Source organism: Chrysemys picta, chromosome 7 (assembly GCF_011386835.1).
Source record: "Chrysemys picta bellii isolate R12L10 chromosome 7, ASM1138683v2, whole genome shotgun sequence".
Classification (NCBI taxonomy): domain Eukaryota; kingdom Metazoa; phylum Chordata; order Testudines; family Emydidae; genus Chrysemys; species Chrysemys picta.
The window spans coordinates 89,650,861-89,677,002 of NC_088797.1; positions in this window are offsets into that span (position 1 = coordinate 89,650,861).

Genomic DNA, 26,142 nt, shown 5'->3' on the forward strand with positions numbered 1-26,142 from the left:
TAAACCAGACCCCACAAAGGGGATTAGTTTGAATAAATCTGGTTTGGGCAGTTCTCTGAAAGAAAAGTGGAAAGATGCTGCAGAGCCACACTTGGCCAGCAGGACACATGCTGCAAGGCAGACATACAGCTCATTACATTGTGTTTAAGGCCCTTTGTTTGTGGTTTTCATTTTGTTTAAAATTTCCTGGGAATTTATTGGTTTGTTCATTACAAAACCAAACACACACACACACAAAAATCAGTGCAAAAATTAACATTAGTGTTTTCTGGGTAAATATTGGGGTTAGTATTGGGGGAACATGAGGACAGAAAAAAGCAACAAATAAAGAGAAGCAGGAGTATTGAAAGAGAAAGCAGTTTAATGCTGTGGTTTATTTCATGAACTGTGCATTAACAGTACATACTGTGACAAAGTTCCTCCTCTGTCTTGGTGGGTCCTGCACTTATTGGCGGATTCTCTTGCCTCAGAGATTCACCATGTGGGTTGGGGAACAGCCCAGAGACCTTCCCCTCTGGGAGAACCCACAGTCCAGGTCAATTGGGAGGTTTGGGGGGAACGCAGGCCCGCCCTCTACTCCAGGTTCCAGCCCAGGGCCCTGTGGACTGCAGCTGTCTATAGTGCCTCCTGTAACAGCTGCATGACAGCTACAACTCCCTGGGCTGCTTCCCCATGGCCTCCTCCAAACACTTTCCTTATTCTCACCACAGGACCTTCCTCCTGGTGTCTGATAACGCTTGTGCTCCTCAGGCCTCCAGCAGCACACCCTCTCAGCTCCTTGCACCTCTTGCTCCCAGCTCCTCACACTCACACCACAAACTGAAGTGAGCTCCTTTTTAAAACCCAGGGGCCTGATTAGCCTGCCTTAATTGATTCTAGCAGCTTCTTCTTAATTGGCTCCAGGTGTCCTAATTAGCCTGCCTGCCTTAACTGGTTCTAGCAGGTTCCTGATTACTCTAGTGCAGCCCCTGCTCTGGTCACTCAGGGAACAGAAAACTACTCATCCAGTGACCAGTATATTTGCCCTCTGCCAGACTCCTGTACCCCACTGGTCTGGGTCTGTCACAATACACATATGCATGTGCTTGCATGTGTGAAATCTTTCATTATATTGCCTACTTTAACAGACAGCTTTGCATTTATACTTAAACTAATTTATTATTAACATAAACACATCTGCCTATTGTAATGTTTTGGATTTTCTAATATAATCAGTATTTTCATGTATTTGAGTAGTCCAAAATTTGGGTAAAAACCTGTAAAAAAACTGAACAATAGCTTTTTTTTTAAATTCTGGGAATTTTTCAGTTAAAAACCAGTAAAAACAAAAAATGAAGGGCCTTAATTATGTTGCAGAAACCAGATTCACCCTTTGGACTTTCAGTGCCCCTTGCAGCACATCTCAGCCCATCATGAATGATGTGCACGCTTTGATTTTACGGCACACAAATTGATTTTGCTGGAAAAATAGCTTTCACTACAGGCCAAATCAAATGAAACTTCTTGGGCATAATTAGATTGTTCTCTTCTCCTCCCCCCTCCCCGCATTTCCATGAAACTACACAGGGCTGTTGTGAGGACACATTCTTCGGTATATGTGAGCAGCTCAGATACCTTGATGATTGGGAGTCATATACAGGGCTGGCTCTAACTTTTTTGCTGCCCCAAGCAAAAAAAGAGCGTTGCCCTGCCGTAACACCCCCCCCGTGCGAGCGCTGCGCTGCCCGAAGCCCTGCTCCCCGAGCGCTGCGCCGCACAAGCCCCCGCCCCCCGAAGCCCCGCCCGAAGCCCTGCCCCCCGAGTGCCACGCTGCCCGAAGCCACGCCCCCCCGAGTGCCGCGCCACCGAAGCCCCTCCCGAGCGCTGGGCCGCCCAGGCCCCCCGTGCCATGCCGCCCAAGCTCCTGCCCCCCGAGCACTGCACCACCCGAAGCCCCTGCCTCCCCGAGCGCCACGCCACCCAACCCCCCGCCCCCCCCCCGAGTGCCACGCCACCCGGAGCCCCCGCCCCCGCGAGCGCTGCGCCGCCTGAAGCCCCTGCCCCCTCCCGAACGCCGTGCTGCCCAAGGCCCCCCTCCGAGCGCTGCCCGGCGGAAACAAAAACAAACAAAAAAAACCCTCCAGCGCTGCCCCGCTGAACCAAAGAAAAAAACAAACAAACCCCTCCCGAGCGCTGCCCCGCCCCAAGGTGCTGCCCCAAGCACATGCTTGGTCGGCTGGTGCCTGGAGCCGGCCCAGGTCATATAGCTAGAACAAAGGAGGCTGGAAGGAGGAACTATGCATATGTATATACGTCTTGCTCTTCCTTGGCTTGCCGGCTGTGTTCAAATTTAGCTGCTTCTTCCTTCATGAAGTTTCTAAGATCTGACCTGTTCTATCCATATAACTAAAATCCTCTTCCATGCCCACCATTGTTGTTTCCAGTCTTAATCACTTCAGCTTCCTTCTCTATGGCCTTTCTACCATCTATAGCACTCCCTCCAGTCCATTCAAAATGTAGCTGCTGAAATCATCTTAATTCTAACAATATAATCTTAAATCCCCCCAGTGTATGGCCTACTGCATCAAGGTAAAACTTCTGAATTTCAAGCTCTACCCTTCTGTATTCATATTCTAAGGAAGCCTGGCTTTTCAGAGAGAGGGAAATGAAAAATAGTCCCAATTAAACCTTTAAAAACACTGTCTTTGGCTAAAACAAATGGCAAATATTGAATACAAAATGGTGGAGGGGTATAAAGATTTTATTGGTCTGAGTTTGGGATGACTACCCTACTCACAAATGGTAACTGTTACACCCAACTGTGTCTTGTATTCACCATTTCACTTTGAGTTATCTATAGTTGAATAAAAAATGAGATAAAATATTCAGTGTATGTCTCATTGTTGAATACACTTGTTATACCATCACTTAGTCATACAAGAAGAAAACTCGACCATATTTCAGTAAAATTATCCAACCTGTCATTCTGTTGGATAGATACTTTCTTCCCCTTAGATTAAGAAAATAACTGAAATCAGTATATTAACTTGTAATGTTTGGGTTCTTTGTACTTTTCCATTGCTAGTATGAAAACCTATTTGAATAGGAAATGCAGAGAAATCATTCACTTCAAAATTATGGTGTTTGCCCCTTGACGTTATGTTGGTCTTTCTCTTTAACCAAGTTTTGTAATAAATCTGAATCTCTTAACAGCAATATCAAAGTACTGAGTGCTCTTCCTGTACAGCACTAGATCTATGATCCAGGATATTGTATCACATTCTAATCCCACAACACAGGACAGTTACTCAGTTTGTACAACCAGGCTAAATGACTCACTATCTGCTTCCAAAGTCAAAGTTATGAGCAGATTAGCTTTCAGAATTTCCTGCCTTCAGTGGGATCTAAACGCAGTACTGAAGTTGTTAATGTAATTCTATGTCTTTATAATGAGCTAAATGATATATCAAATGTAAATCATTGAGGATGTTTTCTCTAAGGGTGGGCGTGTATTTCAGGTATTTGTGGTTGTAGTGGAGAGGGCTGCAGCTGTGAAAGGCTTGGCTGATTGGGGAAGCAGCCACAGCTAGTGGGAGGCATTCTCTAGCTTTCTGAGAGAAAAGGACCTGGCTGCCTGGAAGCTGGGAAGGGTACCTAGGGTGGAGCAGTGCTGGGGAAGGGCAGAGGGAACTGGGGAGCTCTAGCCTAGCCAAACTCCAGGCTTCAGGCCTTGCTAAAGGCCTACAAATAGGTACTGGGGCTGCAGAGGGGCAGCCCAGAGATAGGCAAAGGCAGCAAGCAGGTCCTAACCCCCTTGCCGGTGATGAGTGGTTTACAGACTGCAGTTGGCCCCAGGGAGCGAGGGCTAGATGATGACTGGCAGTAGCCACTGAGGCAAGGTGGGTTTAGAGGGTTGGAAGTTCCTCTGGGAGGGGAGACCCAGAGCTAGGGGCTACTGTGGTGGGCAGAACCCCTAGGTGAAGGGCACCGGGATCTGGAAGGGACATGGAACCAAGGGCAGGTGAGACACCGGCCTGCAGAGGGCGCTCCGGGCTGGAAAGAGCTAATTCCCGAGACGGCCAGCAGGAGGCGCTGCACCAGTAAGTTGTCGCCCCGTCAGAGTGGTCATTTGTGTTGGTTTCACAAGCATTTTTACTGCCTGAGGGAGCTGTTTAGGGGGCTGAAATTAGACCAGATCTGGTATTCTTACAATATTTCAGTTCCCAGAGGGTGTAAATACTGTGAGAATATAAGATTTGCTTTATATCTATTCCTTAGAAAGCTACCTGAGATGAAAACACTCCAGTGAACAGCATACACCAGTACTGGTATCTAGGTTCCTTTGGAACCCAAATTCACAAACCTCATCTCCTATAACCTTTGGGCCATGCCATCTCCTATCATTCTGTGGGTTAAAAGGATGAACATCCAGCAGATCCGGTTTAGGCTTGCATGAATAAAGAAGGGTTAGTGCTGCTCTGTGATATCTTTTTCCTAGATACAGTGACCCAGAAGAAGCCCTTTGCAGGGATTGTCTCCACAGTAGGTTGGAAGATAGGAAGAACAGAGCCTGGAGGATCACTACTCTCTGCAGCATCATATATCTCTGATCACTTGGGACTCCTACAAGTAAATTAACCATGACCCTGTGAGTGGTAACATACTCAGTTTCTCCCTCTGTGCTCTGCAGCCCCAGAGCAATGCCGCTAATTGGGCCAGAGGCGGGGTTACTGGGAGCAGGAGCCAATGGAGGCCCAGACCCTGTGAGCTGTTGGCCCTGGTTGCTATAGACCCTAAGAACTAGGTGGACCTCTAGGGATCTGTTGGTTTTGTAGCAGGGCATTCACTTTCTCTGGCATGGATCACAAAGTCAGAGATGTGATGTAACACCACGTGTTTTAAAGCAGACACAGCTGATGATAGGGAGCAATGCTTTTACTAAAATGGCTGTAATAGTGACATTAGTTTACGTTACAAAATTGCTTATTGGAGGAGGAAGAAACAGGAATTACCCTCCAGTACTTTGATCATCAGCTATTCCTTGATACAAGGATGATGTCTGCCAAGAGGAAAAGTCATTGAGACTTAAGACAGCTGAGGAGTCCAATTTGTGCTCTACAGGTTTTTCCCCATATGTGACAGGTGGTTGCTTGGACAGAGCACAACTGCTGGCTGGGATGCTGTACCCTTTCCTTCCTCCTCTGTCATTTCTCAGCCTTCTGAGCAAGGCAATTATCTTCAAAATGGGCTGAGGCTTGATATATGATGCGACACCATTGCAGTCTATTGCCAGCCAGCTCTTCCCAGTTCATGGGGTCAATGCCTCCCTTCTTAAGATATACTTTCAGGGTATCCTTTTAGTACTTCCTTTGTGCCCCGCGAGTCCTCTTACCATGACTAAGTTGTATTTTGATAAATTACCATATTATTCCTTATAATGTGTCCAAGTATTATGGCTGCTTTTTCCTGCATATTTATTCCAGAAATATCCAGTACTACTTATATTTCAGGATACTTGTTGTCCCTGAAGCATTAGTCCTGCAGACTGTTCACTAGCTAATCAAAAGCAAATTATGACAGAGATTTGAGCTGCTTCTTCCATTTGCAGGGTTATTCTGAGGCATCTGGAGGTGGGAACTATTCAAGTATCTGGCTAGAGACTCTCAGCGTAATTAACTAGAGTATTAGGAAAGTAATATTCTTAACTCTGAATCCTCCAGTAATGGGGGAAAAATATAAGGATGTTCTTGAGTGTGTAAAGAGCCATAAGAGTAAATGTGACAGAACAAGAATAATATACTTCTGAAAGTACATGTTAGTACATCTTTGGACAGCTGGAATAGCTAATGCAGTTCCATATGGATTGTGCATCAATCTCTCCAAATGTTCAGTGTATTTTACTCATATTATAGGGCTATATTTGAGCACTTTCTTCTTGTATTACTGTTTCATTATTTAAGGGTCTCCTAGAATTTCTTGGAGATGGAGAGGGAAATAAACTATTGTTGCATATAGCAGAGTATGTAAGTTGTATCTTTATCTTTTGCTGACAGAAAGAAACCATTTTTATATTCTGTTAAAAAGCATGTGGTTCTGTATAGGATGTGGGGAAACTCTCTAAAGAATTTGTATCAACGAAATCTGGTTTAAGTCAAGTATTGGCTCACTTACAGCATCAAAAATCATGATGCTCAGAAAAATGTGAAAGGTCTTTTGTGAAATAAAGGCAGTACTGTGTCATTAGCTGCTTTGTTTCCAGGAAGCTAGTCCATTTTGAAATATGTTGATATAAATGGCCATCCACGCAGATCCATTACAAAGATTCTAGAATTGATTTAAACTAAAGATAAAACTATTTTTACTTGCAAAAAAAAGGTGCATTTTAACCATGGGATAACTAGTGTGTGTTAACTATCCTGCTGTAAAACATACAACACTCTAGTTTTACTGTGAGGTCAAATAGGGGTATAGTACTGACCTCACCTAGCTACCTCATGGTAAACACTACACGTAGGGTTGCCAACTTTGGTTGGATGAATTCCTGGCGATTTCATCAATTGACAATCTTTAATTAAAGATTAATCTTTAATTCGTGGAGACTCCATGATAATCTTGGAGGGTTGGCATCCCTAACTACACGTCTTGTCACCCTTTTGTTTTTTTAAACAGCTATTGTATGTTCTTATCTTGCTGTAAAATTCTAACAAACAGACAAAATAAATTCAACCCAAACAGCTTTGTGTCATTGAAGACAAACCAAAAAAATAACCTCAAACTCTTTCCGATAGGAAGACATGAATTTCATTTCAAGGTTAGGTACTTGGAGATGGCTGGGTTTCTAATTATATCACTCATAAAGAAACCTTTTCCCCTAATCACTGAGTTTTCACTTCTTTTGTTCAAACTGCGTCTTGACTATGTGATCTTAGAGTGTTTTGTTGAGAAGTTACATGGAAATATGAAGTGAAAAGGAATGATTCATGTTAACCTGTGTTTGTACCTCACTATAACACAGGACATATTTACAAAAGAACCACACACAACCCCTCTTCTCAAATGTGGTTAGGACTGAGTGACTCGGGCAGCCAAAATACCCTCCCTGCTCCACCTCCTAGGAATTGCCTTTCATTTTACCCAAAAAATTGAGATTAGGAGCTACGTTCCTGTTCTTCAAAACAGGAGCCTCCTGTTCAGGGCTGTCCTTTGTATCTGGTGAGTCACAGAACTGATACCACCGGAACTGCCCAGGACAACTGAGGCCTGAAGTCTGTGCAGCTCAGATGTCAGCAAATATATACTGTACATGCATCTAATTGGGGGGAAAAAACATTACTGGTGTTACATTTTCAAAACAGTCCATAGTATTTGGAGCCACATAAGACAGAGGCAAAATTTGCCAGTGTTTACTCATGGGCCTCTGATCAGTATGTCCAAAATACTTCAAACAAGGCTGATTAAATACACATTATTATCTTTCAGGCTGCTGTCTCTTTGTTCACTCATTACAGTGCGTACATTTAATGCACTGCTTTTGGGATAAAGCACTTTATTATTTCTGCTTTGACCTGGGTCTGTCTCTGTTCATGAAATCCGTGGTCTCATTTGCTCTTGTGGTTTTCATGTCCTCCCATTACACTGTGGCTCTTTGCTTTGAGGAGAGCTGGATGTTTGTTAATTTCAATGACTTTGCTGAATGCAGCTGAGCTAAATTCATATTTTTTACTTAATGGGTATTTGGGCATGAAAATATATATTTTTGTGGCTGTACATTAACTGGATCCAGTGAGAAAATTCAGAATCTCTCCCGGGGGGGCTGAGTATTTCCATCGCAGAAATGAACAAATTTCTGAGCAAAACTGGTATTTTAAGAATAAACTTGCTAACGGGGGAAAAAATTCACCTTTGTGGGGTAGAAAGGGGTAATTTTAAAATATTGGATGCCAAGTAATTTTATTTTAAAAATTACTACAAATATTTAGTTTAGAGACATGAAATGGTTGGCTAGATCTTACTGTTTCTCTTACTACCAACTCAGGGATGTGACTCCACTGTTTTAGTCACATGGGTACTTTTACATATATCAGGGGATGCCATGATTAAGACCAAGTGAAGTAATCACAGTTATTAACCATGGCTACTTCATTATTAGAGAGAAGAAAAGAAAACACTGAATAAAACAACACAAATGATAAACTGGTTACTGTATTTCCATTACAATCTGGTTTAAAAGCTCTGCAAGAGACATAAAGCAGAGAGTGAACCACCTCTTGTGGGGCACTTTCATTCAGTAGGTTGAGACCAAAGTGTATTGTTTCCCAAAATATTTGTGAACCCAGTCTTAGTTCCGTATTAGATACTTAAAACCAGTTATGTATGGGCAAGCTACTTTGTTGAAGGGCCTGCTGAAGTGGTTCTTCTTTTTATTATTATTATTATCAATAACCTCAACAGTTCATAATTGGGCAAAGTAAGCAATCTTAAATAAATCCTATGATATCAAAGCACATATTTAAATCAGTTACTGGGAAAAGCCCTTTAAGAAGCTTTCTTAAAACAGATTAATAATGAATAATAATAATCTGAAATCCAATTAAATCCCACTGTTTCTTTGTTTACCAATATTTATCCTCTGTCTCCTCTCTATGAAAATATGGTCTAGCAATTTAGTGATTAACCGGAGAAACTGTTAATATAATCAGTTACAATTGCATTTCAATATTCCAATAAAATCATTACAAGAGGGTTGTTGTTTTTTTAAATCTAATCCATTGGCTGTATCAGTTAAATTTGTTTCAGCAATTGGGTTGATTTCCCCTTGAGTCTTTGTTTTTCTTAGCTGTCTGCAGCAGTTTGCTTTTAGAGATGGACAGGCTGAGTTGTGAATTGCTTATTGTTTAAGCAGGGTAGCGGAGAGTGTGTATGTGTGTGAGGGGGCTCACTTCAGAGTATTTTTTATACCCTTCTTCCTATTTTCAAAAAATTATAGGAAAGCACACTTTGTTCAGGCTTCTTTAGATTCAAAAATTTTTATTGCTATTCTTTTTCATTGGCTCTGTGCCTTCGAGATTGACTTAGATGACACTTTAGCTCCTGAATATTCTTTAATTGCCTTTGTTTTTCTAGTGGAAGGAAAATCCCAGATAAACTCTAATTTTAAAAGGTAACTTTTTCTGAGAGATTTAATGAGAATTTCCTTTAATTTTATCAGAGTTCAACAGGAAATGAAATTGTTTTTAAAAAGTCCAAACATGCCTATTCCTTATATAAAACTTTATAGTTCTCAAAATAGTATTTTAAAATTAAATAACTCTTAGCAAGTCTTTAACTTAAGTTGTTGATTCTACATGACAATTTTGTAAAGATGATTTTTCTTGTCTTTTTGTGTGGAGGGTGAATTACTTCAGCACTATAAGTAATTAATTCCCATTAATATAAATATTCTATATTTAAATAGCATCTTCCATTAGTAATTAATTTAGCAAGGGACATGAGATTCCATGTCAGTATATAAAGCATTTTGCCATTTACATAGCCATGATGATAGGAGCTTTGCATGAAGCTAATGTGTATGCAAGTATGCATTTAACAAAAGTGTTTTTGCCATTTCAATATTTAAGAATTAAACAAAAGTTTAAAACATTTCCAACTACACATTTTTCTCTAAAGCTTTGAAAATACAAGCAGAGGCTTTCTTTAAAATGAAAGGGGGGATTGGTGGGGCTTACTTTACTTCTAGTTTTAATGCTCTGATAAAACCCCTCCTTTTGTTTTTACAATTAGATCTCTCCCTAAAACATGAATGTTCTACACTGTTTTGTGGCTAAGGTTGTTCTCTTTTTGACATATGCTTGTCCTTGGGAGATAGAAATAGAAACCTTCTGGAGTTTCTTTGATTAGTGTTAACATTATATAACATAACAAGCTATGACATATATTCTTTTTTCAAACATACTTGTAGCTACATCTTAACATTTGGTAAAAGAGCAAAGAAGTTTATAATGACCTAAAAAGTTATAAGGTGGTTGTTATTTCTGCATCAAAATTGAGGTCTATCCACCACCCCTTTGCCTGACAAAATGGCAGCTTCCTATCAACTAGAAAGGCTTTCATCTTCATGAAAAATTTGCGGCAAGGAAAAATAGATTTTTGCTAACTTTTAAGAACTCGGCTAGTCCCATTTGATACAACTATAGTCCTGAAATTCTGGCAAATAACTTGAGAAGTGCTGGAGAGCTACACTTAGGCTGCCCTAGAAATAATTCTCACTTTTAGTTGTGTTGAGCATGCCTCACCATTCATACTCCTGGATCAATTCACGGGCCTTGGTTAATTTCCCTTTGTCTGTAGTATTTTAAGCATACAAACAACCCTTGTAAAAGATTATAGAGTATTCTATAAATAATAATAGTCCCCAACTTTGCAACTTAAGCATAGTGTCATGAGTGTTTTGGAACAATAATTATAAGGATTGGTACTATATTAGTAGCTTGAGACTGACTGACTGTCGATAAGGTGCTGTAATGGCATATGAATGGCTAGGCTAATTTCCGTGTTTAATTTCTGCACCCAGCTAATCTGGACTAGATGTTACTATAATCCTGAGCCGAGTGCTCTAGTAGTTAAAAGTACTGTGCTTTCTCTGAACAAACCTAACTCCTGAGTATGTCGTAAACAATGCCAATACTAGGGGTGTGTGTGTGGTGTTTTTTGTTTGTTTGTTTGTTTGTTTTTAAATTAAGGCTTGTCTTTGAAAGGACAGCATCATGGTCTTTTACAGAATTTTAAAAATTAGTGCTTTTTATTCTCTATTGTTTCTAGCCACCCTTGTAAGTGGTTGGTTTCTTTTATACTTATTGGTGTATGTTCACAAGTAACATGATAAAAACTTTAAATTTTGAAACCATAATAAAATGAGGAAAAAGTACAGAGCAGGAAAGTTGATGCACAATAACTAGCACTGCATGCCCATAATTCATTGGCTAATTTATGAGATCATGCCTCCTTTTGGTGACTGGACTGCACTGAGGTAAGAAGCAACTAGCTTAACTCAGATGATAGAAACTTTTGATGTCCTGGGTTCTATCCACACTGATGACTATGCTTAATGTGTGTGTGTGTATATATATATATATATATATGGCCATTGTTTTATTACATGTGGATACTACCATTTGGCCTAATCCTGCATTCCTACTGCACCTTAATTGTTCACTGAAGTGAACGTGTGTTTTGAGTAAGCAAGGAATAAAGGATTGGGTCCATTCTGAGAACATCTGTAACAGGATGTAGACCACCAATAAATCCTGGTATTGTTTGTAATACATTTATTCTCAAGAGTTATTAACATAATGAGTTTTGGAAATGGTTACAAAGAAATGAGGAGAAATGGGGGTTAAATAACTATGAAGGAAGAAAGAGACTATTCTGGAAAAAGTCTTCTTAGCTATTAAGACAGAATGACATTTAGCTGTACATTAATTCTGGGGCCTAAAAACCTTAAATATTTCCTTAAAACTATTGGTATTTAATGCCCCCCCCCATCAAAAAACAAAACACCCCTAATTGTATAAAGCACATGGAAGAGCACCTAGCATGAATATGTTATGGAGACAGGCTTTTTACTACGTCTTCACAATCACTTTTTCATCTGCCCATGTGGTACACTTGTTGGCATTTGGCATTGTGGGCAATACATGGATTTTAATTTTGTCCCTATACATAAGGTTTTATTCCCCAGTTTTCACATGGTCTTTATATTATGGTAGCATGTATCAAACTGGTCATTTAAAATGTGCTGTCGATTCATATTGGAGAAATATAGTGCTAGGGAATCACGTTTTAAGTGTAATAAAAATCCTCTTTGAAGGCTGTAAGCTAGATTGTGGTCCTCCATGTGTTATATTATAGTCTTTACCATACAAGTAAAAGTGTATGTTTGAGGGTCATTGAACACAGAATTTTCCTAATACATCACAGTTACACAAATACCTGGACTATGCTTTGTGCTGATCCTCTTTGAACATTCACACTTTGAACATTTGCAGGGTGTTCAACAACCCTCAAAATTTTTCATTTCTTACCTGTCATATGCTGGTCACTGGACTGCAGCATTGGACATGTTACAGGAGGTTGAGGGATTCCATAAATAATTTTCTCATTATCTAAAATATTTACACATGCTTCATTATTTACTCTCTCCATTGCTTTGTTTCTCCATTTAAAATGGGAAAATAGAACGCACACATGTTTGTGAATTGTTTAAGCACCTACTGGGGTCTGAACCTTAGTTAAAATTGGACCAAGGCACTTAAAAGATAGGGTAGAAAGATTTGTAACTTTTTAAAATTTAAATTGAATTTAGTAATTTTGTATAAAAATACCATGGGTTCAGTTTCAGTTGCCACAGTTTCAAGCTCAACAGAGTGAAAATCACCTCTGGTGCTTTTCTCAAATTTGGAGACTCCAGGAACACATGAAGTCCACCAACCACAGACACAATCATAAGTACAAAGTTTTATCTGTACTACAAGTTTTATTAAAGCAATAAGTAAAGTTACAATTATCCATGCATATAGAAATTCTAAAAAAAACAACGCAATGACTAAGATTTTAGTCATACTCATATCCTCAAAAATATTCTAGGGTCTGATGGACCTCTGAACAGACTATCATCAATAGAGGGATGGTTACTGCTGGGGTTTCCTGTAGTGTCTTCCCTCGGGGGTGTCTCATGGGGTTTTACCACTTTGACCCAATCAGATAAGTTCTTTTATATTATTGTTCTGACCACATCTAACACCTTATGCATATGCATGAGGGTTTCAACCCTCTTTTCCTTATCTGTACTTCCACTACTGCATGAGTATTGTGGTGCCCCATTTTTCATAGGTTGTTTCTTAGTTCTGATCATCATTAGCATCTCTGCACAACATGTACCCTGCAGTCAGGTCATTCCATGATGTTACAATCAGGTGTTTTGTGATCTTGGACAATACATGGTGATTTATTGCAATCTAGCTTTCTGTAACATTATCTATTGGCACATGTTTTACAGTAATCTTGTGACCTTACTGGCATTATTCCTAGATCACCCAATCATGGCAAACATTTTTAAGCTATGGCCTAGTCGGGCTAAGCTAAAATCTTACAGGCCTCAGTCTGTAGGCCTTGCGTTCCAGTCATGCTTTAATTATGTACCTAATACACAGTCATCACTCCTAAATACTTGTCAATCTTATACTTCTTTAATCCTACAAATTAAATTTATTTAGCATACATTTATGATATTTAAAATAGCATATGAATTGACCATAACACCAAATAGCACAATGATAAAATGGATGATAAAATGAACTAATTGGCTACAGATTCAATTAATCCGATGTAAGGTGAGAAGCTACCAGGCTAGTATTGATTTTTGTGGACTCTCCTACAGGATGTAAAGTCTGCACTCAAAGAGCTAGATGTCTAAGCACTATAAAATAGGTCTACAGTTATTTGTGGGCATAAAAATATGGGTGCAAAAATGGAAGATGATATAAAGCCCTGCTGGCAATCAGGACTTCTGTATTTTTAAGTAGACACTTAATGCTTGTCCTGCTCCCTAAAGTGTGCTTTGTCCTTTTCCTTTCCTTTCCACTTAAGCACACGTGCCTTCTATTCCCATGACGTGGTGTAAGCACTTAATAGAGCATCTCCCTTCAGCTCCACTGAATACAGTATTATGATCCTTACATATTTTTGACATGCCCCTGGAACACACATTATCTAACTGCAGTTATGCATTGTTTTCATACTAACTCAGGAGCCATGACATAAATGTACGTGGTACATTCAGCTCTTATTGTACTTTCCATTGGACACATACTGCATAGTTGTGGAACCTTTACAAATTCTAGATCCTGGAATCCGATATTAAAAAAAAATAAATAAAAAAATCTAGCAAACTAAAATGAGAGAACCAATAAATGTCTCTCTGATTTGCGAGTTAGTCAAATTCAATTCAGATTTATGCAGGAAGAAATTCTTTCTTGCTGTTCTCCTACACACTTTGTGTATGTAAGTAATATAAAGTGTTGCAAATATTAAAGGCGTGAACAATATTATTGAGACATCTTTGAAATTTTATTACATTAAAAATAATACTGAGAAAAATGTCTGTCTTTTGAGGACAGGAAATCTTTTTAAAAAGAGGTGATTTCATAGATAATCCTAAACCTATATTTTTACACTCATTTGTCATGTTGCTCAATATTCTACAGAAATCTCAGTGTTCCTAAAATAGATTCTACCCTTGAGCTTTATGCATCCAAGTGCATGTCATTTGGCAATGTTTTCACAGAAGACTCTTGCAGGCTTTGAGCACTGTTGCCATTTGCTATACTTCTCTACAGTGCGGTGCGCACACCCAGCTGCACCCAATTTCACTGATCAGTAGCTTTGGCTTAGCTTAACCCTCATAAATTCAATAATTCATCTGCTAGGCAGAAAAAGATCTAAGAAAGCTGAATGTTATAGAGACTGGATTGGAAATCACTGATTTTCTCACTTCTTGATATTTGCTAATACTGAGGATCAAATATTTGCATGATACTGAGATAGCACACACGTTAAGAAAAAAGTTTTCGTACATGTCATATGCTCCTGTAATGATTAGAAAACTCTGTGGTTTTACCTTACGGACTTGCTATTCTGTTGTTGCATCAGAGAGGAGATAGGATTTATTTATTTATTTTTGTATTAATGTAAGGCCTAGAGGCTCCAATCAGGTATTAGAGGCCCATTCTGCTAGATACTGTGCATGCACACATAAGAAGTCCCTGCTTCAAAGAGCCTAAAAGCTAAACATAAGACAACAAGTAGAAAAAAATAAATGGGATGGGAGAAGAAGGTAAGCTCATAGTAAAGTGATCAATTTGGTATGAAGAGCAGTGGCATTTGCACATTGACTCTTTATATTTATACTTATTTATTGACACTTCTGTGATGCTCATCACTGTAGTGTCTTTTTACATTCCTCCCTCCACATCCACTCTGTGCTGTGAACATCCTCACCATGTGTCTGTGTGGAAATCCCAGAGAAGGCAGAGGCAATTTATACAGAGGCCCAGGGACGGTGCATTGCTCCCTAGTTCTCTGAAGCAAACAGTACCTTGACTTCCCTGCTGGAGGTTGTTCAGGAACTGCCCTCTTGGGAAGGGACTTTTCATAGCAGAGAGGAGGAGCATGCAAGAGATGAGGTTGGCTGGGTTTATGGTGTGTTGTGGAGAGTAGCCATCCTCCCCTTCTGTCCCTGGCTTGCCCTTTCCACAGGAAGGGAGAATTTGTGCGGAGAGGAGGCATAAGGAGATGTGTTCTACTGAGCCACTGCTCCCCTCTTCTATCTCGCCTCCATCTGCTTTCCACCACCTTTATTTCCCCTCCACTAATGGTAGTAGAGGGGAGAATATCTCACTGTGATCTTTAACTTTTTCCTCTGCTGGCCCGTAATCTCAATTGCTACTTCCATTGTCCATTAACATGCCAATGAAATAAATGAGGCTGGGACATACCTGGTATATTTACCAGCACAGCAAGTATATGAAACCTGGAACAACTCTGGTAGTAGCCAGAGTTCTAATAAAATGACTCAGTAAATAAAAGCCTATAGCTTATTCCAGTGTGAACCACATTGATGTGTCAATCAAAATATTAACAGTTTTAGTTAACAATACAGTATTGTATCCCCTAAGGTCTCTTGAGTTTACATCCATCACAGTATTATGATCAACTGAGCAGAAAAGTATTGTGAAAGGTAAAAAGAGACAATTTATGGGCAGAATTGTAACTCTTCAATCCAGATTGAGGAAGGGGTAGTACAGGAACCAGATTGTGACTCTAAGGCCTGTTCTATACCAGGAATTTACTTCAGTATAGCTACATCTTTTGGGTGTGAAAAATCCACCGCCCCGCCCCCCCGAGAGATACAGCAATACTGACCTAACTCCCAGAGTAGACCAGTGCTAGGTTGATGGAAGAATTCTTCTGACATCCTAGCTACCACCTCTCAGGCAGGTGGATTGCCTATGCCCATGAGAGAAGCCCTCTTGTTGGTGTAGGTAGTGTCTACATCAGGGGTGGGCAAACTTTTTGGCCTGAGGGCCTCATCTGGGTATGGAAATTGTATGGCAGGCCATGAATGCTCACGACACTGGGGGTTGGAGTGCGGGGGGAGGGTCAGAGCTCCAGCTGGGGGTGCAGACTCTGGGGTGGGGCTGGGGATGAGGGATTTGGGGTTTAGGAGGGTGCTCCAGGCTGGAGCATGGGAGTGGGGCAAGCCCCAGCCCCCGCTCACCAGTGGGAGCTCAAGGGCTGGATTAAATCGGCTGGCGGGCTAGATGTGGCCCGCGGGCCGTAGTTTGCCCACCTCTGGTCTACACTGAAGCACTACAGCAGTGCAGCTGCATCACTTCAGAGTTTTAAGTGTAGATAAGCCCTAAGGCAGGGGTTCTCAAACTGGGGATCGGGACCCCTAAGGGGGTCGCGAGGTTATTACATGCGGGTCGTGAGCTGTCAGCCTCCATCCCAAACACCGCTCTGCCTCCAGCATTTATAATGGTGTTAAATTAAAAATACTTTTTTATATATTTATTAGGGAGGTTGCACTCAGAGGCTTGCTATGTGAGAGGGGTCACCAATACAAACGTTTGAGAACCGCTGCCCTAAAGGTTCCATCTCTGATCCTGCTTCCCTCTTGTTCTGGGGGGAAGTGATCTGCGCTAACACTTTTGCTTTTGCATTCACCAGCACACTGTGGTGCTGCAAGGATCTGCCCACTCCCCACCACTCCCTGCTCACTTCTCTCCCACCTGTGCTCAAGTGGGCTAGCAGCCTGGTAGTGGCTGCTCTCCCCCTGGTGTGGCCTCTAGTGGTGATAGTAGTCTATGCAGGGACTTTAGGTTCCACCTTGCATCAACTACATCCAGGGCCGGTGCAAGGATATTTTGCGCCCTAGGTGAAACTTCCACCTTGCACCTCTCCTCCCCCTCCTCTTCCCCCCCCGAAGCATCGCTTATTATAAACTTTCAAAAATGAATACTGCATAATGTGGCATTGTTCATTAGAATTAATACAAGGGGGTCAGAGGAGATGATCACAACGGTCCCTTGTGGCCCAGGGGAACCTATGAGCAAGGAGGAGGCTGAGAATGCCCCCAGCTCGCAGGGTCTCTAAACATTCCCAGGCTCTGAGTACTTCGCCCTCCAGGGGCGACCCAGGGGCAAGGAGGGCAGAGCTGGGCTCTCCCAGGGAGCAGGTAAGGATCTCCCTGGGGATCAGGGCCGGCTCCCCGCATTGGCACGGTGCCACCAGGGGTGGGGTGGGGGAGTGGGTGTTTGGAAGCGGCACCTGCACCAGTCCTTTCTCTTCTGTCACGCTGTGGGGTTTAGTTTCACTTTTCCTCGCCCCAGGAGGTGGCTGCGCCCAGTCCCAGGCACGGCGCGTTGGAGGGCGAAGCTCACCTGAACTCAGGACTGCGTCCTGCCTCCCCCAACGGCTCCGTCCCTCAGCCACGCTGGTCGCTGTGCCCGGCCAGCTGTCTCCTCCTTGCTCTGCCGCAGGCTCCCACTGACTGTCCTATGCGGCACCCCTCACTGGGGGAGGGTGAGGGGGTGTTATGGAGGCCTCGCTCCCCCCCCGTCCCGCTTAGCTGACTCCCATGACGCCGGATACCACTTTTTGTTGCCCCCAAATCTTGATGCCCTAGGCGGCCACCTAGTTCGCCTAGTGGTTACACCGGCCCTGCCTACCTCTTCGAGTGAGTGCACAGTAGAGTTCACAGTGGAGCCCACAACTAATACTGTGAACCATATGTATTTTTCCAAGCTGCACCATATACTTTGCTTGACACGTGCAGCCCTAGAAATGCTTCCTGGAGACGTTTAGAAAACAATTCAAATATAAAGGGGTTAGCACAAATTAATGTAATTCTGTTGCGATCACATAACTTGTGATCAATGTCGCTGAAACAATGTTTTATTTTGTTTGCAGTGTGCTCTTTATCTGTATTGTGCCCCTGTAAAATAGAATGTGTAGATGGAGCTCTCACTGATCGTATTGCTACTACCAGATCTATGACTATGTACTCAGTGCATGGTGTCTCTTGGGAATGTGTGAGCACTGCAGAGCAACCAGCCATATGTCCCGATTTGAATGACCGGCTTCTGAAAGTAAGAAACTAGAGACAGGGACAACCACTGCCGGCATTTCAAATGCATAAAATTCACAACTTGGTTTCAGTGGTATGACTGGCATCAAACAGACTACAAGGTTCAGGAACAGCAATCTGCCTTAGTGAATGAAGAATGGGACCCACAGCAATAGCCCACATGGTAAGTAGGAAGACCTATATTATGCAGTCTGTTGTTAGCCCATCCTCAGGGCTTTCAGAGTGAATCCTTATGCAAATAACTTTTTAAAAAACAGTATGATCACATTGGAGGAACAAGTTCTTCGTTGGCCATGCATGTACCTTATGGTGCTCATGGAAGATGGAGCTCAGTAGCAAATCTGTAAACAAATGTGCAGTGAAACCATAAATCAAATGAAACTCATTGGATTTAGGGTTCTGTTAAAACTTGAAATTCAGACCAAGTTTGTGAAGTTCCAATTTCATGAACATTAAGTAATTATGGAACAATAGATGGCTTTGAACTCAAACCAGGTGAAACTGGGCAGTTTCAATGGAGTTTTGCTTTGTGTGTTTGGGTTAATTTGAATGAAACTCCATGAGAAAATGCAGAGAAGTTTTTAAATCTCTAACTCGAAATGGAATAGAAGGCTCCCATTAATCCCTGAGACGTGTACTAGAATGTACCCCAGGATATTTCCAGAGGAGTATGAAGTGCATGCTGCTCATTAGTGGCCTACCAGTACAGTGCCCTTAGTGTTGTCTTTAGAGCTTTATTGGCTAAGAACCTCCAATGTGCTGGTCTCTTTCATTTCTAGATTAGGATTCTCACTTTTATAAATAGTCTACACATTCCAACACACAAGCATGATCCACTGGGAAGGGCTAAAGCTTCTGCCTATTAATTAGTAATTTTCACTTTCAGCAGTTTCTTATTTTCCTTCTTAAACAATGGGGGGTGGGGAGGGGAGGAAATAAAAAACCCTCTGCTCCCCCACCCCAGATCTTGAGTCATCTCTGTTTGGAATCACTTGAAAAGGCATATGTCTTACTCCAATTTATTGTAAAATGAACTTCACAACACATTCGTGGGTTAGCCAATTCCACAGGCCTCTGAAGAAAACAGCCTTTTCGTTGCACAAGGTTTTATATAATGAAAAGTCAGTTTTAAAAAGATGGCTTGTTATGTTTGTACAGCACTCAGCACAATGGGGACCTTATTCGAACTCCTAGATGGGAGCACAATACAAATAAACTATAATAAGCTGAAATGCAAATGAACATGAAACTGTGGAATTTCTTTGTATCACTAGATGGTGCTCCTTACCTACATGGGGTTTTTGGATTGCCAGTGCTGAATCACTGGTGCCAATTCCTGTGTCAACATGCGAAGGCTTTGAATCTTTTTCAGCTTTAAACTCATAATCAGGTAAGATGTGGTTTACATCATGTTACAAAATATCATTGGCAAAACTCCATTTTAAATACTTACTAAGAACACTGTAAACATATGATATTCAGAGAATCTCAAAGTATTTTATGATAATTAATTAACTAAGCCTCACTATGCCCTTGGGAGGTAGCTAAGCAGTATATCCATTTTACAGATGATTGGATTAAGGCACAGTGAGGTTCTATGATTGCCTGAGTTCACGTATTGAGTCAGTGGAAGAACTAGGAATAGAACCCAGGAGTACTGGGTCACAGTCCTCTGTTCTAACTCTACTTAGACAACACCTGATTTAAGCACTGTACTTAAAAATAAAATTGCAAAGGCTATTGTGAGGCTAAACATCGTGTTTAAGAAAAAAGTATACCCTATGTACTGTAAATGATCAAATAACTAGATTGAATCTGATTATGCCAATGAGATATATTTTTAGTATGGAAGGGATTATTAATAACTGTCGAGGCTCTCCGCTCAATAGTTGTCATTAGCAGAGTTCTGTGAAACAGTGGTACTTCATCCTGCTCAAACAGACTGTAGGTTTGCAGTTTGGTGCATGATACTCACAGGGAGAAATCCCCAAACTCTCTCCTCATCTGCCCAGCTAGCTGGCCTCCCTCCCAATCAACAGCTGCTCTCCTCACCTACTCAAGACTTGGATAACCCCAGTTACCACTGAGGCCTTCAGTAAAGTTGCCTTTTCCACCATCCTGCTGCCACCTGGATTGTTCCCTCTCCCTTATCCTCCGCCATTCCCAAGTCAAGGGTCGTATATACTGACCCAATAGCATATCTTGAAAACTAGAGCCAATCGACAATTTTAAGCATCATTTTCGTTCTCAGTGACCCAGAATTAGTAAAGTTTGACTACATTTATTTTCAAAAGCATTTTGGCTGTAGAGCAGTGTTATCAGTTGTTACCTGCCCTTGGGTTTAATGCAGAACTGACTGCAATAGAAAAGGAGAATTTCCAGGCTGTGCGCTAGCTGCTAGAAGACTCTTTGGATGTGTGGGGGGTGAGTAGTGCCAATTTCTGGTGGCCTATGAAGGTACAAAACCAACTGTCGCCTCAGGAGGCAGCCAGTCAGGAAGCAGGAGGGAGAGTAAGGATGCCATTGTCAATGCAGTAAATAGTCAGAGGTTTCCCAGGGCATAGTGGGAGATAGGGACAGCTGGGAGAACAGTTGGGATGCCCTGCCATGGGGTGGCTTTGAGTTAACTGAAGTCTATGGTCCAGGTGAATGCGAAAGTGCTGGCTTGCGGCTAGCTGTTTGTGAGCCAAGATGAAGGGTTCAGTTTGCAAACACCATCACAAATTGAGCCCCACAGTGAGGTGATTCGAGTTACCAGCTGATGGCCTTTCCATCGTGTATATATATATGAATTGCTGAGCTCAGTCCCATTTGTAGCATACACACGTCTACATCCCCATCTGCCACGGCTATGCAATGTTATTAAGGGCACATTGTATTGCTATTGGTCATTTTGTAGCTATTCTGTGGCTAAATAGAGAGAGGACTTAAATCTCTAGTTCAGCGTACATGGTTCCCTTCTGAAGCACTATATGTATTTATTAAAACAAAAACCTAGCCCTTGCCACCATGATGCAGTGTTATGGCAACTAGCACCTTTACTTGCACTTGTGGTTACAGTTTCAAAGGTGTGCATGTGAATAGGCATCACATAGCTAAATACCCAAGAAGGTAATGGGAAATGTACCCCTTGCAATCTAGCATCATGCATAGTAAGAGTCTCTTCCCCATCCTATGCTGTTAGTATCACTGGGGTAAATGTGACTAAATTGGGAACAATGTATAATTTATGCAGAATACAAAAAAGTAAAACAGATTTAGCAGTCTGTGTTCTGCATAAATTATACATATTAATGTTGACTGTACTTTCAAATACAAATGTACAATGTCAGCTGAATAACATTCTCTGACCGATTGAATACAGGAATGTTTTTGAATAGCTTCACCTATGCGGGTGACTAGAAAGTAATCAAGATCCAGAGCAAAATCTTCTACTGCCCTGGAGGTGTATCTCATGAAATGGTTATTACTTTTGTAAGCAGGTTGGGTGAGGAGTGAGAGTTCCCACAAAACCCACCACTGCAATGTCCAAATTGAAGATAATGACGTGATTACTTCTGCAGCCCATCAGCTTCAGATCAGCGTGAAAGGACTTACTGTGCCTTTAAAGGAGGTTTTATTTCATGCAGCAAATAAGCTTAATTTTCATAAGTAACTTTTTGACAATTTGGGGGGTACTTGGATTGCTTGAGTTTGTTTGAATTATTGTCCTCTAGACATTCCCATCTGCTAGTGTCATTTTTGGTGCTCTTACAGATGCTGTTGTGCAGTTTATAAATGTCTATTATAACATATAGTATTTGGGGCTGTGTGCCTTGGCTGTTTTGAACTGCAATGCCTTGGAATCTGGTAACTAGGGGTCCATGTGGCTTTGTTTTCTCTTGCGTTGGCAAAAGCTATCTAAATGAACAATACATGTTAAGTTGCATATATTGTTTATCCAGTTTCAAGTTAGTTTTTGCCAAGCTCTTCTCACAAAAAAAAAAACCAAAACAAAGAAAATCTTGTAATGCAGTCTAGTATTTAGTATCTTGAAGGAAAAAGGTGGGATGGAAAAGGAATCCAATTTTGTTGAGTCTGAGATTTCAACGATGAAATTATAATGAATGGGTATAAAGTGATAGTGACTTTGTATAATTTTTATTATCCTAATTCCCTAGTCACTTGAATTAGAGACATATGCCTCCCCCTAATGCCTTCAGGTAGATTTCCATGCAAGATTATTATGGGAAAACAATTTAAATATAAAAGGGACCCCCATAATGAAGCAGTGGTATTATAAAGCCACATGGTACTTAATTTCAATGGCAAAATGTTTCCGTGAAAGTCTATGGAGACCTTAATGAATTGTGAGTATTATATCAAGCTAATTTTGATGCAAATGTATGGGCAACCTATTACAATGCCCTTACAATGCTGTTACAATGTGGAATTACACTGGCAAAATATTTCAGAACAGTTCATTGGAGCTTGAGCTAATGATGCTATTACTATGTGAAATTAATGTTATGGGAAAACAATTTCAGTGCAAATCTGTAGATATCTAGTGATATGAAATAATAACAATGCAGATTATGCCATCATTTAAAAAGAGAAATTAAACTGAAAAATTATCCTAAAATAATATTGAGGTTAATATTCAAACTCATGTGATAAAGGAAATTCAGGATTGCATGCTAAAACATCTAGCAACACAATACAGTATTGTTCTGGGGTTGATTGAACCTCTTCGAAACTGAAACCACTGCCCTTCATTCAAGTTAGTTCTAAGAAGTCACTAGGCTTCTTTATGGAAGTAGATACTGAACCAGGAGTGGTCTCCACCCCAAACACAGGCACATGTCACCCCCAAAACAAGGAAAGGCACATGTAGGTGCAGGGTTTTTTGCTGGCTATTGTTTTGTGAAGGTTTGTGTGTCTAAGGGAGAAACAGCGGACAGACCAGAGAAGCTGAGAGAAGGCAGAATGGAAACACCAGGCAGAGACAGAGCTACTAGTCGCGTAGCGCTGAGTGAGAGCTTTTGGGCTGAGTGCTGGCTGAAAGCAACTTGGAGATGTGAGATGCTTGATTCTGGCTGTGTTCAGGGAAACAAAACTTTGTATGTTCTTTGTAAATAAAAAGGATTGCATCAAAAATACCTGACTCCATCAGTGTCTCCTCCTCCTAATGGAAACAACTTCCAGGACCTTGAACTTTGGCTAACCGCTCAGGTAAAAAAGAGTAACAGTATTGATGTTCTCTAAAAGTGTCTCAGAGCACTTGAGGGCAAATTCTGGCTAGTTTCAATGGGTCCCTAAAGGTCAAAATGCAGTTGAAATAATGGTGTACTTAGCTCTATATATAGCATTTTTCATCTTTAATCTAGTTATCCTCACAACATCTCTATGAGGGAGGAAAGTGTTACCCCAGTTTTACAGATTGGGATCTGAGGTACAGAGAAGCTAAATGACTTGTCCAAAGTTGCCCATGGAGTTCATGGCAGAGCAAGAAATTAAACTGGGGTCTCCAATGTCCTAATTACTGGACCATCCTTCCTCAATGCCATACTTCTACTCTCTGAGATTCTTTTAAACATCATAAAATGCCCCCATTCGCTAGTCTAGGTGCCTATTGTAAGGCCTGTTTTAGTACTAATGTGCGTGTGAGAATTCCACTGTGTAGCAAGCAAATTTAAATATACTGCGAGTGTATACGAGAGAGACTGTACTTGTTATCCTTCTAACTCTGTTCATTTTAGCTGTCTGCTTGGGGTACCATCCTTGGCCCCCTCCATGTCTTGCTCTACATCATTTATAGGGATAATCTCTTTTACCCATAGAGCTTCAGCTACTATCTTCACAATGATGACTTGCCAATCTACTTCTTTCTTCCTCACTTGTCTCCCTCCCTCCAATCTTGCATCTCAGCCTGTGTCTCTGACATCTCCTCTTAGAGGTGTCTGTCGGCTTAATATGGATAAAACTAAACTCTTTAACTTCCATTCCTAGTCCTTCCATTCAAACTAGCTAGAGACATAAAGGGTAACAAGAAAACATTCTACAAATACATTAGAAGAAAGAGGAAGACCAAGGACAGGGTAGGCCCATTACTCAATGAGGGGGGGAAGTAACAACAGAAAATGTGGAAATGGCAGAGGTGCTTAATGACTTCTTTGTTTCAGTTTTCACCAAGAAGATTGGTGGTAATTGGACATCTAACGTAGTGAATGCCAGTGAAAATTGAGGTAAGATCTGAAGAGGCTAAAAGAGGGAAAGAACTAGTTAAAAATTACTTGGACAAATTAGATGTCTTCAAGTCACCAGGGCCTAATGAAATGCCTCCTAGAATACTCAAGAAGCTGACTGAGGAGATATCTGAGCCATTAGCGATTATCTTTGAAAAGTCATGGAAGACAGGAGAGATTCCAGAAGACTGGAAAAGGGCAAATATAGCGCCCATCTATAAAAAGGGAAATAAGGACAACCCAGGGTATTACAGACCAGTCAGCTTAACGCCTGTATCTGGAAAGATAATGGAGCAAATAATTAAGCAATCAGTTTTCAAGCATCTAGAAGATAATAAGGTGATAAGTATCAGCCAGCATGGATTTGTCAAAAACAAATAGTGTCAAACCAACCTGATAGCTTTCTTTGACAGGATAACAAACCTTGTGGATTGCGGGTGGGGAAGAGAGAAGCAGTAGATGTAGTATATCTTGAATTTAGTAAAGCTTTTGATACTGTCTTGCATGACTTGCAGTCTTTCATAAGCAAACTAGGGAAATGCAACCTAGATGGAGCTACTACAAGGTGGGTGCAAAACTGGTGGAAAATCATTCCCAGAGAGTAGTTATCAGTGGTTCACAATCATGCTGGAAGGGCATAACGAGAGAGGTCCCGCAGGGATCAGTTCTGGTTCTTTTCAATATCTTCATTAATGATTTAGATAATGGCATAGAGAGTACACTTATAAAGTTTTTGGATGATACCAAACTTGGAGGGGTTGCAAGTGCTTTGGAGGATAGGATTAAAATTCAAAATGATCTGGACAAACTGAAGAAATGGTCTGAAATAAATAGGATGAAATTCAATATTCAAAATTCAAAAATTCAGTTGCACACATACAAAATGGGAAATGACTGCCTAGGCAGGAGTACTGCAGAAAGGGGTCTGGTGGTCATAGTGGACCACAAGTTAAATATGAGTCAACAGTGTAACGCTGTTGCAAAAAAAGCTAACATCATTCTGGGATGTATTAGCAGGAGTGTTCTAAGCAAGACACAAGAAGTAATTCTTCCGCTCTATTCCATGCTGATTAGGCCTCATATCTAGTATTGTGTCCAGTTCTGGGCACCACATTTCAGGAAGGATGTGGACAAACTGGAGAGAGTCCAGAGAAGAGCGACAAAAATGATTAAAGGTCTAGAAAACATGACCTATGAGGGAAGATTGTAAAAAAGAAAAAAATAAATAAAAAAGGGTTTGTTTAATCTCGAAAAGAGAAGACTGGAGGGGACATAACAGTTTTCAAGTACAGTACATAAAAGGTTGTTACAAGGAGGAGGAAGAAAAATTGTTTTTCTTAACCTCTGAGGATAGGACAAGAAGCAATGGGCTTAAATTGCAGCAAGGGAAGTTTAGGTTGGACATTAGGAAAAACTTTGTAACTGTCAGAGTGGTTAAACACTGGAATAAATTGCCTAGGGAGGTTGTGGAGTCTCCATCATTGGAAATTTTTAAGAACAGGATAGACAAACACCTGTCAGGAATAGTCTAGATAATACTCAGTCCTGCCACAAGTGCAAGGGACTGGACTAGATGACCTCTCAAGGTCTTTTCCAGTTCAATGATTCTATGTCTGATGACAATACCACCATCCTCCCTGTCACTCCGGTCTGCAACCTGTGGATCATTTTTGTCTCCTTCTCTTGACCAACATTTGCCTTTCAACCCTGCCCTTGTTCAACATTTCTAAAATT